Raw genomic sequence first — 12,802 nt, 5'->3', positions numbered from 1 at the left:
TATTGCCTTATGGCATGTATGATTCATTAACTCTTGTGCAATTTGGTTCTATGAGATATATGAAATGCTTAGCTTCCTCACTAACCCACACACCACACATGCACCTTTGTTTCATAATATTGTTAGCTTGCTTTGTAGGAAAAATCTGAATTGTGTGTTAGGAAATATGGATGCATAGTATTGCTTATGTTAGTTGATGACCTTGACCGTTGACATGTTGTGGATTACCATCAAACCCTTGGGTTGGTCAGGAACATGAGGAGAGTGTAGGTGGTCCGATTGGTAGGACTATCCTAAGACTAAACCCGTGGATTTGGACGGGTGTGTATGGGCGGCAGTAGTTTGACTCTATGGGTCACTCGTACCCGATGTCGTCTGTCACATACTCGCCTGAATTCGTGCGGCCTAGTCTACTTACTGACTAACCTTGTTTGTTAACTCTTTTTGCTCACATATATATGGAACCTGGAACACCCTACAACCGTTGTAGCCCATTGATAACCAATTGGAGCCAATCTACCGACTCGTGAGTCGGACATGGTGGAATGGGACACTGTGGCCGAGCTGTCGGCCTACGTTAGGGTGACGAACCTCCCGTTAGTGACTGCGAGCGATCCCTTTTCTTAGCACTCCCCATGTGCTTGAAGTCGGGGATGGGGAACCCGATGAGATCAAGGATCGTGGAGCCCTGGCCTCGCACGTTAAGGGGCCTAGGCTTCGCAACTAATTGAGGGCATTGATACGTGGGGTGTACCAGATTCTCCAATCTGCTAGATGAACAAAATTAACTAAATACTCGTTAACATTATTCATGCATTGCATTAGCTAGGATTTAGCGACTCAGTAGTTGAGGTTGCAATGAGGGAGTGTTGGTCATATGCGATCGTTAGACGGCGTTGCTCAAGGGAGTGTTGTTGTGAGGACATGTATCATATCATTATACATGCACATGCATTAACAAAATTAGTTAGTTTTTATGAATGTATTTCCTTTCATTAAATCCATAATTTAATTGATGCCTATTGTAATTTAAGACTAATAGCACCCACTGAGTTGATCACTCACTCCCACTCTGGGGCGGTGTTTTAAAACACCAACTAGACTCTTTAGTAGTTACAGGTGATACTGAATATGAGGAGCCTTGCAGCGTGAGCTTGGATGAGGAGGACGAGCTGTCCTAATTCCGGTTGATGGGCGGTTCGCCGTTGACTTCGCGAGCGGACTTGGATCGCTGAGTAGGGGACTTAGCGCATCATTATTTTGGACATATCAATTCGTATTTTTTTTGGGCAACACCTTGTGTGACCTATTGACATTATTTTGGACTTGTATACATTTAACCACTTTCAATTCAGTAGACTAGCTGTGATTGTGATTCAGGTTTCAAGTAATTCCATACTACTCTTCAAACCGGATTACACGCAAAATATGTAAAATTTGTTATAAGTGATACCCGATAACTTGGGAGCCGAGTGCATACACGACCCCCAATTTTCAGGGTGTTACAAGATGGTATCCACCGGCCTGCGTGGCCCCCGCCCGGGAAGCCAGAGGCCCGCATGGCCCCCGCCAAAATTTTCTCTGAATTTGGGTCAAATTTAAAAATTCATATCTCCTTCGTTACAACTCTGATTTAGGTGATTCAAAAGCTAGATTGAAGCTTGATGAGTCTAGTTTTATATAAAAATAATAAAAAAATAAAATAAAAATTTTAATATAGTTAAAATTAATATATTCTGTCAAATATCTAAAAAAATTTAATTTCAGGCAGCTATTAGTCGTAGAAATCTAATAAATTATTTACAACTCCAATTGATATGAAATTTTGTGGGATAACTTAAAACTTAATGATAAATCATCATATAAATTTTGAAAATAATTTAGTTACTAATAGTATAAGAAACATTACAAGAATTAGATACATTTTAGTATCTTACAGGAAATTGTTAGTTTTGAATAACTTATGCTTCTAAAATTTTTTATAATTTTTATGGAACTTAAAATAGATTTTTTGTATAAAAAGGGTCAAATTAATGATGAATTATCAAAAAAAAAATTAAAAATTATAAAATTATAAAAATTATCTAGTAATTAAAAGTGATAAATACTTTATGAATAAAAGATGTATTGAAACCGAAGGTTCCTACAACTAAAAGTTGCTGATGGACCAGATGTATCTCTTTCATCATAGAGTTTTAGGATTTAAAGTTAAATTAGGAATTACTTTCAAATATCCTAAGAATCATCCTTGGTGATTAAATTAAACCCTTATTCTTTCCCTCTCACTCCCCTCCATTACTTCTAAACCCTTAAAGAGAGAGAGACCTCTCCCTCTCCCATCCTCAAACCCAAATCCCAAAACCACATTCTTATTCACATTTCCCATCTCCCTAACCCATCTCCTCTTCCTCATCTCCAAACCATATTCCCAAACCCTTTCTTAACTATTTTCTTTTTCTCGATCCCATTCTCAAGTTCACCCACAAAACCCATTTCAAACTCATCTTCTTCTCCTTTACAAAACCATCCCATCTCAACAACCACCCTCAAAATCACACTCCATTCACTCATTCACTTCCACTTCCATTCACAAAACCCATTCACCAAAACTCATTCATAAAACCCAACATCAACCCTCTTTCTCAATCCCATTCTCAAATCCTTTCTCAAACCCTCTCTAATCTTCATCTACAAAACCACTTCAAAAATAAAATAAAATTCTAACAACCACTTCCAATCCATTTTTCCCAGACCCATTCGTAACCACTCCTTCTCCAATACATTCTCAAATCATTTCCAAAAAAATATACTCCCCAAATCCAATCCTAGACCCATTCTCAAGTCTTCTCAAAACCACCCCTAAAATCTTCCCTCCAACGACCCACCTACATTTCTCACAGCCAACCCAACCTAGCCAAGGGATATGGCATTCTTGGCAACCGTTGCCTCTTTCTTCTCCATTCTGGTGATCCTTTCCCTCAAGGGGAAGAAGCACCCCTGTCCGTGTCCAACCCAGAAGAATAGTAGCTTAACCTAACGGACGATTAGTAGTTTGTTCGAGTCAGTTAAAATTGCTTTCATGTGTTGAAGGGTAGTTGTAACCTTTCCTGCTTTGATTAGGCTGTATTTTTATTAAGTTTGCGGTATATAGTGATACATGTAATCCATACTGTAGGATGTAACTGGCCATGCTAATGATTTTATTGAATTCAATGTGAATATATGAATTGAAATTCTCTTGTCACATTGTGAATGCTTGCATATATTATTGCCAATAGACTAGTCATGTCTTTTCATATTAAAGTTTAACATTGGGTGTCGATTTAGGAAATAATTATAATCATGCTAGGAATCATCCCGTGATTAAGTTTGATTGTGTGTGTGTGTGTGTGTGTGTATTTGTTTAAGTTATTTTGGTGCAATTAAGTTAGGACCCTTAAGTAGGATTGAGTTTCATAGTTTAATACTCTGTAAGCTCATGTTAGAGGCAGACTACAATAAAATATATTGAGTTTTCCTATTCTCTTATGGACTCAAGGTTCAAACAATATCGAGAAGATATCCTTCATCTTTACCTTCCTGCATCCTTACTAGCGTTATTAGCACTCCAAAACCTTCGGAATACCTTAGAACCTTAACTACTCCTTCATTCTTGAAATTTATGAAATCAAAACGTGATTTGCTCATAACTCACTAACCATAGGATCAAAATGGTAATGTTGAGAGGAACCTTAAGCTCCTGGAAACCTTTCTAGGATAGTCGTTTGATCATAGGCACCGGGGGAGGCTCACCACCCATTAAAATATTATAAATGAGAAACTTGAACTTTTTAATAAATTTTAATATCTTCCCAATGTTAAGAATAATCGGACTACGGAATTACGAGACCATATGCCTGCGAAGCATTCGCGACTTGACCTAATTCTCAATCCTAAGCGACTACCAATGGACTCACTGTTTTGAACGAGCAGAAGACCAAGATCCAACAGGACGAAGAATGGATACGATGAGCCTTCTACCATGGTTAGGTAGATGATCGTCGTATCGGGTTCAAGCCCACTACAACCGTCTCTCCGTATTGGTCTAACATTGAAAACAAATATTTTTACTCTAAATAGAGGAAAATCGTCGTCATGAACCCAAATCTTTAAAAATAAATAGATAATTAAATAAATTGTAGTAAACCATCAGGGTGAAAAATTTTTAAGGAGAGTAGACTAAAATGAGCCAAACTAGTATAGATAGTATACACCCTACCATGCAAATAAACTTGAAATCAATAAAACTTAGGCAAATGAAATAATAAAACCTTTGCTTCTTACCCTTAAGTAATTTTGGGGACGAAATTATTTTTAAGGGGGGTAGATTGTAACATCCTGAATTTTCACTATTTTAAAATTTCAAAAATCCTTAAATTTTTTTATTAATTAACTTATAATATCACTTAATGACCATTAGCACTCAATATTAGTTTATACAGGGGTGGTACCAGTAAAGAACCACACCATTAATCAATCATAGGAAGCCAACGAATCCGCCCGAACACTTGAACATCAAGTGTAGCCCTATGATTTACTCACAAAGGACCCAAATCTAACCGACCCATCGCTAACTAATCAAGACAATCATGATTAAATTAAAGATCTAACTGGGGCTGAGTCAAATAAGGCCCGGATCTTGAATAATAAACCAAATCAACCCCGTTACTCTTTTAGCCTAAAACCGACGGTTTAAAGTAACATGACCAAATCTCCACTTTTATTAGTTATAAATAGGCCACACTATGAACATAGATATTCCAAACCCTAATCATTGCCCACAGGAAATCTCAATACCTAATTCATTCCAGAAATGCCCCAATTTCCCGAACAAGCTCTAGACCGCTCGTTGGTAGGCCACTAATTTCAAAATTATAGAGTAATGTCTGTCTTATTGGGCTTGATGTTGAGGGTCAAATATTGCATATCAGACCCTAGTTATTACCTAGGTTACGAACATGATACTATTTAATGGCCATTTTAATCGTGTTTTCGATGCAGGATGTATTTAGGAGCTTGAACTGAAAATGGGTATTAAAAGCATGGTTTTAGCGCTCAAGATTCACCAAGGCAAGGGACGGACTCTAGGGGACCAAGATCGACGGATTTACATGTCAGAGATTCGAGAAAATCAAGAAACTGAAGCTCAAGTGGCCCGAAATTGGTCTAGAATGAGAGATATGGCCTGAAGACCCTAAATAAACCGTACACGTCAAATTTCAGTAGTTGGATCCCCATGGAAGTAGTCCAACGGTCAGATCAGCCCATGAATTACTAATCTGAGGCCCACCTGATATTCAGATATGCTTCAAAATCGAGCCCTATGCATTAAATGAGATAAGAAAAGGGACGAACGGATCAGATTTCCCACAAACATCAAGGTAGACCTCACTTCACATGGCGTGTGTACACATCGGGTGTACACCCACTATGTACCGGACTAACCAAATGGGTCAAAGTCAGTTTGACTGACCTTATTTCTTAAAACGAAAATTTCCGTTTGCTCTGTTCGCAACAGGGAAATCCGAGCGAAGCTCAGTGGGCCACTACTATCATACCATTCAATGATCCAATCCGTTCATTGAAACTAGGGGGTCAAACCGACCATACAGTGATCGATGGCCTGAGTATCTCGAACGTTGCACGTGCATGAAGTAGCAAACGCTGATCGGATGGCGGAAGCACAGATTCCCTGGGCCACTTCAACGGACAACCAAAACCGTCCCTTCCCAGCTTAATTTCTGAGACAGAAACAATGATCGGACTGGATTTCCAATCCAGCAACGATTAGGGACCCCATATCTAACACAAATTGGGTCGGTTGCATGTGTTGCGCAGAAGGCCTCGCGTTTGCTAGAGCAGATCTTGCGATCAGTTCCCCATTTCTATCTCTACTGGTTGCTGTGCAAGAAGGTTTCCAAACTTGTAGCTGCGCACTGACTCCAGCTGTCCACGTCCGATTTCTAATCGACCTCCAACAGCTACAAAAGAGAGGGATGTGAAGAGAGAAAGGGAATTCAATTTTCATTGGATCTTGGCTTGGGGGGTGGACTTGAGAGCAAGAGAGGGAGTTTTTCTTTAGTTTTTCTATTGAAGTTTCTTTTTTCTTTCTTTTGAGAATTAGTTAATCATGCTTGTGGTTAGCTAACCTCTTAGCTAGGGCTAAGAGGTGAAGCTTGTGGTGTGATGGGAACGATTCTATGACTTTGATTCATGTTATGAACTGATTTGATTCTAGTTTGATTATTAAGGAGTGCCTTTAGTTGTTAATGGTTTGTTGTGACTGAAATTACAATAGATCTGTGATGGCTTGGGTATTTCCTTTTTCTCTTGTGATTATGAAGTCAGGAAACTCTGTTGTTTACTATCGTCTCCTGGGCATGGTTAGATGACGGCACCCTTCCTACCGTTCATACATCTCTCAGATTGAAGTAGATTGGTTTAATTCTGTTTTTTTTTTTACTTTGTCTCATGGGCATGGTTTTGTGATGGAATCCATTCTAATTTACTTAAATCTTATCTCTCTAAAACTAAATCAAAAGACGTTCAAATTTGATTTTCAGGTTATATCTTCCAACTGGATGAAGATGGGACTCGAAGTCCAGTTGAGTTCATGAATCGACCGTAGATCTCCCTGATCTCTACAAGTGGATCCTCTGAATCCCTAGTTTTCTACCTTTGAATTTTACATATTTTAGTTTACTATGTCACCATTATTCCTTAAACCACCTGATTTAGATTTCATCTTTTTCTAGCTCTAGTTCTAGTTATTTTCAGATTACATACAAGGTTCAGTCCCTTGGGATTCGACCTCGGTATCACCGAGTTTATTACTACATCACAACCCTATACTTGGGGAGTGAACAAGTTTTTGGCGCCGTTACCGGGGACTGATGGTTACGATTCTTTGAAATTAATTGGTCTTAGAATTAGTTTAAGATTAGGATTTTACTAACTTTAGTTTTAGATTTTTATTTCTATTTGATTTGTAGAACTAACCTGTTTCCTATTTTGTAGGTTCCTTACATAAACTTCTAATTTGGTAATTCCTTTCTAATTTCTCTACTTTTTCGATTTTAGAATTAGGATTTTAGTTTTGGAAACTTTCTTATTCTAGATTTCCTTTTTAGAAACTAACTTTCTATTTTTAGGCTTTCATTTATTTTAGAAAGTTTTTTTTTCCCTTTTTAGAAACTAACTCAACTTTCCCGTTTTGTAGGATTCTGAGATAGGTTTCTAAATTGGTAATTTCTTTCTTAATTTCTTCCTTGCTATTTCTAAATTAGGATTTATTTTTTTATTTATTTTTAGCAAGTTTCTAATTTTATCTCTTTTAGACTCTAACTTTGTTTCCTAATTTTATTTTTAGAAATTTTCTACTTGTAGACTTTTTGTTTAGAAACTAACCTTCCTATTTTGTAGGCTTTTAAGATAGAAATTTCTGATTCGGTAAGCTCTTTCTCTACTTTCTATTTTTCAGATCTCTTTTAGTAACTTACTTTCTAGTTTGGGACTTTCCTAATTTATTTTAGAAATTTCCACTTTCTTTTAGGAATTTCTTCTTTTAGAAACTAGTTTACTTCTATCTCTTTTTTTTTTTTTTTTAAGGATCTTCTAATTTTAGTCCTTCTCTTTTTAGATTCTAACTTATTTTGTTTTGTTTTGTAGGTTTTTAACTTAGGGACTCCAATTTGGTATCTTCTTTCCAACCTTCTTTTTCTAGATTTTTATTTCATTTCTTAGGATTAGGTTTCGAATTTGATTGAGGGCTGCGAGTGTTTCATGCCCAAGTGGGCCCGTGACAACACTCGACGTCTCTTGACTGAAGAAGGACTGGTTGAGGGGTTGACTATCCATCGCAGGACTAGACACCACTCGAAATTCCCTGAGTTAATTGAAGTGATGGCTGGAAATCAACCTCTTCTACCCCAACCTAGGGTGGAGGTCATTCAGGATGAGAATGAGGTGCATCAAGCACCCCCGCCTCGTACTTTACGAGATTATTTACAACCAGCGGGGGTGAGTACGCCCTCATGCATGATTTTTTCTGAAAATACAGGACATGGACATCAAGCTAGGGGTTATCCAACTCCTTCCTAAGTTCCATGGGCTTGAGTTTGAAGAACCATATCTACATTTGAAAGAGTTTGATGAGATCATAATTACTTTATATTTTCAAAATGTGTCTGAGGACACAGTCAAGCTGAAACTCTTTCCTTTTTCCTTGAAGGAGAATGCTAAGATGTGGTTACATTCACTGCGTCCTAGATCCATTGGCACATGGAATGATATGCAGAGGAAATTTATAAAGAAATTTTTTCCACATCATAAAATGATTACCCTTAGAAAAGCAATCATGAATTTCACTCAAAAGGAGGATGAAACATTTTACCAATATTGGGAAAGGTTCAAGGATTTGGTCAGTTCATGCCCACAACACGGCTTTGAAATGTGGCGCATTACAAATTTTTTCTATGATGGACTGACATCTTCCATGCGCCAAATGGTCGAGACAATGTGTAATAGAAAATTCATTAATAAAAATGTTGACGAGGTATGGGATTACCTCGATAGTCTTGCTGAAAAAACACAATCATGGGACTATTATCCAAAATCGAACACCACATCTAGGCCGACTTAATCTAAGGAGAAAGGTGGATTGTATCTCTTGAAAGAAGAGGATGATCTCAAGTATAAAGTGACTACACTCATAAGAAAATTTGAGACCATGGAAGGAAAGAAGGATAAGGTTAATGAAAGTGTTTGCGGCATCTGTGATTGCAACATTCATACAACTGAAAATTGTCCTACAATACCTGCGTTTCAAGAAGTATTGAATGAACAATCCAATGCCGTAAATACTTATCAAAGACCTTTCAATGGACCAACCTCTAATACGTACAATCTTAGTTGGAAAAATCATCCAAACTTTAGTTGGAGAAATGGACAAACTGCTACCCCTCAAGGTTTCTTCAATCAAAATCCAAATCAGGGGAAACCTCAAGAAGAACCGGTTCAAAATTTCATTCAAGAGCTGACCCAGGCAATGCGAGATTTTATACAAAAGATGGATTCACGTATGACGGTTATAAAAAATGAGATGCTTCCTGCACAACCGCTCCCTAATCCTAAACCACAATACGAGATAAGTAATCCCAGCTCTTCAAATCAAGTGGAGCACGCTAAATCCATCACCACTCTTAGGAGTGGGAAGATCATTGATAAAACCCTTCCGGTTAGGCCCGAAAAGCCTCAAGAACTAGAAGAGGATAACAATGATGGATCTAGTGATGCCCCACAAAAATTAGAATCAGAACTTTTAAAAAAGCCAGTTGCTCCATTTTCCCAACGGTTGGTCGCACCAAAACCTCTCTTTAACTCTCAGGATATCCTAGAGGTGTTGAAACCAGTGAAAGTTAACATTTCTCTACTTAATGTCGTAAAACAGATACCTTCATATGCCAAATTCCTAAAAGACTTATACAGGACCAAACGACGGCAGAGTATTCAAAAGAAGATCTTCTTGACTGAAAAAGTGAGTGCCATCCTAAAGCAAGACGTGCCACAGAAATTCAAAGATCCTGGTAGCCCAACCATATCATATGTAATCGTGGACTATTGAATTGATCACTCACTTCTTGACTTAGGAGTGAGCGTCAATCTAATTCCCTACTCGGTATACAAACAGTTAGGTTTGGGTGAATTAAAACCCACCCTAACCCTACCACAACTTGCTGATCGCTCTGTTCATGTACCAAGAGGGATAATTGAGGATATGTTGGTCCAAGTTGATAGATTTTACTACCCTATAGATTTTATCATCCTGGACACCGAACCCATCAATAACATGAGTACTCAGATTCCCATTATTCTTGGACGCCCATTCCTTGCCACTTCAAACATAATTATCAATTGCAGGAATGGTGTCATGACTATGTCTTTTGAGAATATGACATTGGAGTCAAACATTTTTTCAATAATGGCAGAAACTTAAAGGATGATGACAATTTTCACGACATTAACATGATTGACTCTTTCGTGGAAGATACGACACCTTTGACCTTATCCTCTGATCCTCTAGAGACGTGTCTGGCCCACTCCTATGATTTTGATTATGACATGATTAAGGAGACGTGTGCCTTGCTTGATACTGCACCGATACTTGAAGTTAACCGCTGAAGGCCACAATTTGAAGAATTGCCACAAACCGATGTAGTACCTCTACCGTCTAACCTCAAGCCACCGAAGCTTGGCCTAAAATATTTTTCCTCTGATTTAAAATACACATATTTAGGTCAAGATGAGACATACCTGGTGGTGATCTTTGCCCATCTAAAGAAAGAACAGGAGAGTATGCTCATATCTACTCTCATTGAGCATAAGGGAGCTCTTGGATGGAAAATAGCGGACCTCAAGGGAATCGACCCCTCGATTTGTACTCACCACATATATCTTGAGGATAATGCAAAGACCTCTCGGTAATCACAATGTAGACTAAATCTAAACATGAGGAAAGTGGTTAAGGCCGAGGTTCTTAAACTATTGGATGTGGGTATCATATACCTCATATCCGATAGTCAATGGGTGAGTCCAACTCAGGTAGTTCCTAAGAAGTCTGGGATCACCATCGTAGTCAATGCCAATAATGAACTCGTGCCAACTAAAGTTACTAGTGGTTGGAGAATGTGCATTGACTACAGGAAGTTGAATACCGTCACGAGGAAGGACCACTTTCCTTTGCCCTTCATTGATCAAATCTTGGAAAGGCTAGCTGGTCATTCCTATTACTGTTTCCTTGACAAGTATTTGGGCTACAATTAGATTGAAATCGCCCCTAAGGACCAGGAAAAGACCACATTTACATGTCCCTACGACACCTTTGCCTACAGAAGGATGTCATTCAGATTATGTAATGCCCCTGCACCTTTCAGTGATGTATGATGAGTATCTTTTTTGACATGGTGGGAAAATATCTAGAGGTCTTCATGGACAATTTCTCTGTTTTCGGTTCATCTTTCAGCAAGTGCTTAGAAAGTCTTAAATATGTGTTGAAAAGATGTGAAGAAAAGAACTTGGTACTTAATTGGGAGAAGTGTCATTTTATGGTTCATAAGGGAATTGTCCTTGGACATATTATCTCGTCCAAAGGAATCAAGGTGGATAAGGCAAAAATTGATCTTATCTCTAACCCACCTCTACCCAAGAACATACGGGACGTGCGATCCTTCTTAGGACATGCTGGGTTTTATAGAAGATTCATAAAGGACTTTAGTCTCATCTCTCATCCTTTATGTAATCTACTTCAAAAGGATGCACCATACGAGTGGACTGAGCCATGTCAGGAAGCTTTCACTAAGCTTAAGGGCATGTTGACTAGTGTACCCATCATACAACCAACCGACTGGGGCATTCCTTTTGAACTTATGTTCGACGCGTCTGAATATGCTCTTGGGGCGGTTCTAGGCCAGAGAAAAGATAAGAAATCTTACGTTATTCATTATGCGAGTAAGACTCTAAATCCTGCCCAAGTGAACTACTCGACTACGAAAAAGGAACTCTTGGTTGTAGTGTTCGCTTTGGATTAATTTCGGTCCTACTTGATCGGATCCAAGATCATTATTTACACAGATCACGCTGCGCTCAAGTATCTTCTGTCTAAGAATGATGTTAAGCCCCGCCTGATACGATGGATCCTCCTACTTCAGGAGACCTAGAAATAAAAGATAAAAATGGAGTAGAGAACGTAGTGGCTGACCATCTTTCTCACCTTATTCCCTCTGATTCCCTTGAAACGACACATATTAATGACATGTTCCCTGATGAACAATTGTTCAGAGTCTCTCATTCACCTTGGTTCGCTGATATTGCTAATTATCTTGCCACAGGTTCCATACCGACACATTAGACTGCACAAGATAAGAAGAAATTTTTCACCGAGGTGCGCAACTTTTTCTGGGATGATCCATATTTATTTAAATATTGCCCAGACCAAATCTTAAGGAGATGTGTGCCAGACGTTGAGCATCAGAGTATCATCTCTTTCTGTCATTCACAGGCCTGTGGTGGTCACTTTTCTGCCAAAAATACCATAGCCAAGATTTTGCAGTGTGGCTTTTACTGGCCCACTATGTTCAGGGACACATGAGTTTTTCAAAGCTTGTGAGCGTTGTTAGAAATTGGGAGCGTTGCCCCATCGAAATATGATGCCCTTAAATCTCATTCTTATCATTTAGGCATTTGATTGCTGGGGCATTGATTTCATGGGACCATTCCTCCAATCTTTTGGAAATCTATATATTTTGCTCGTTGTAGACTATGTCACTAAATGGGTTGAAGCGATTCTATGTCGGAATAATGACCATCGCACGATCATTAAATTTTTAAAAGAGAACATCCTTTCACGATTCGGAACGCCTCGATCCATCATTAGTGATGGGGACTCACACTTTTCTAATAAACCATTCGAGAGCCTAATGAAGAAATGCGGTATCTCTCATAAGGTGAGTACCTCATACCATCCATAGACAAGTGGACAAGCTGTGATTTTCAATAGGGAGATCAAGCATATTTTGGAGAAAATGGTTAACCCTGACCGAAAGGATTGGTCATTCCGATTGACCGATGCCTTATGGGCTTACCGTACTACGTTTAAAACTCCTATTGGAATGTCTCCCTTTAGACTTGTCTATGGGAAGGCTTGCCAGTTACCTATGGAGTTGGAACATAGAGCCTGCTGGGCAATCAAAAAATTGAATTTCAATCT

At 38.6% G+C, this 12,802-nt stretch overlaps 1 non-coding gene across 1 annotated transcript; it reads right to left on the bottom strand.

Annotated features, from left to right (window-relative positions):
* Positions 1-8,377: 8,377 nt before the first annotated feature.
* Positions 8,378-8,484, bottom strand: LOC131226347 (small nucleolar RNA R71). The gene has a single exon (XR_009161738.1). It is a non-coding gene; the product is annotated as a small nucleolar RNA R71 (small nucleolar RNA).
* Positions 8,485-12,802: the final 4,318 nt, after the last annotated feature.

Source organism: Magnolia sinica, chromosome 14 (genome assembly GCF_029962835.1).
Source record: "Magnolia sinica isolate HGM2019 chromosome 14, MsV1, whole genome shotgun sequence".
Lineage (NCBI taxonomy): Eukaryota > Viridiplantae > Streptophyta > Magnoliopsida > Magnoliales > Magnoliaceae > Magnolia > Magnolia sinica.
The sequence above is the reverse complement of the archived record's forward strand: the minus strand, read 5'-3'. Positions and strand labels throughout refer to the sequence as shown.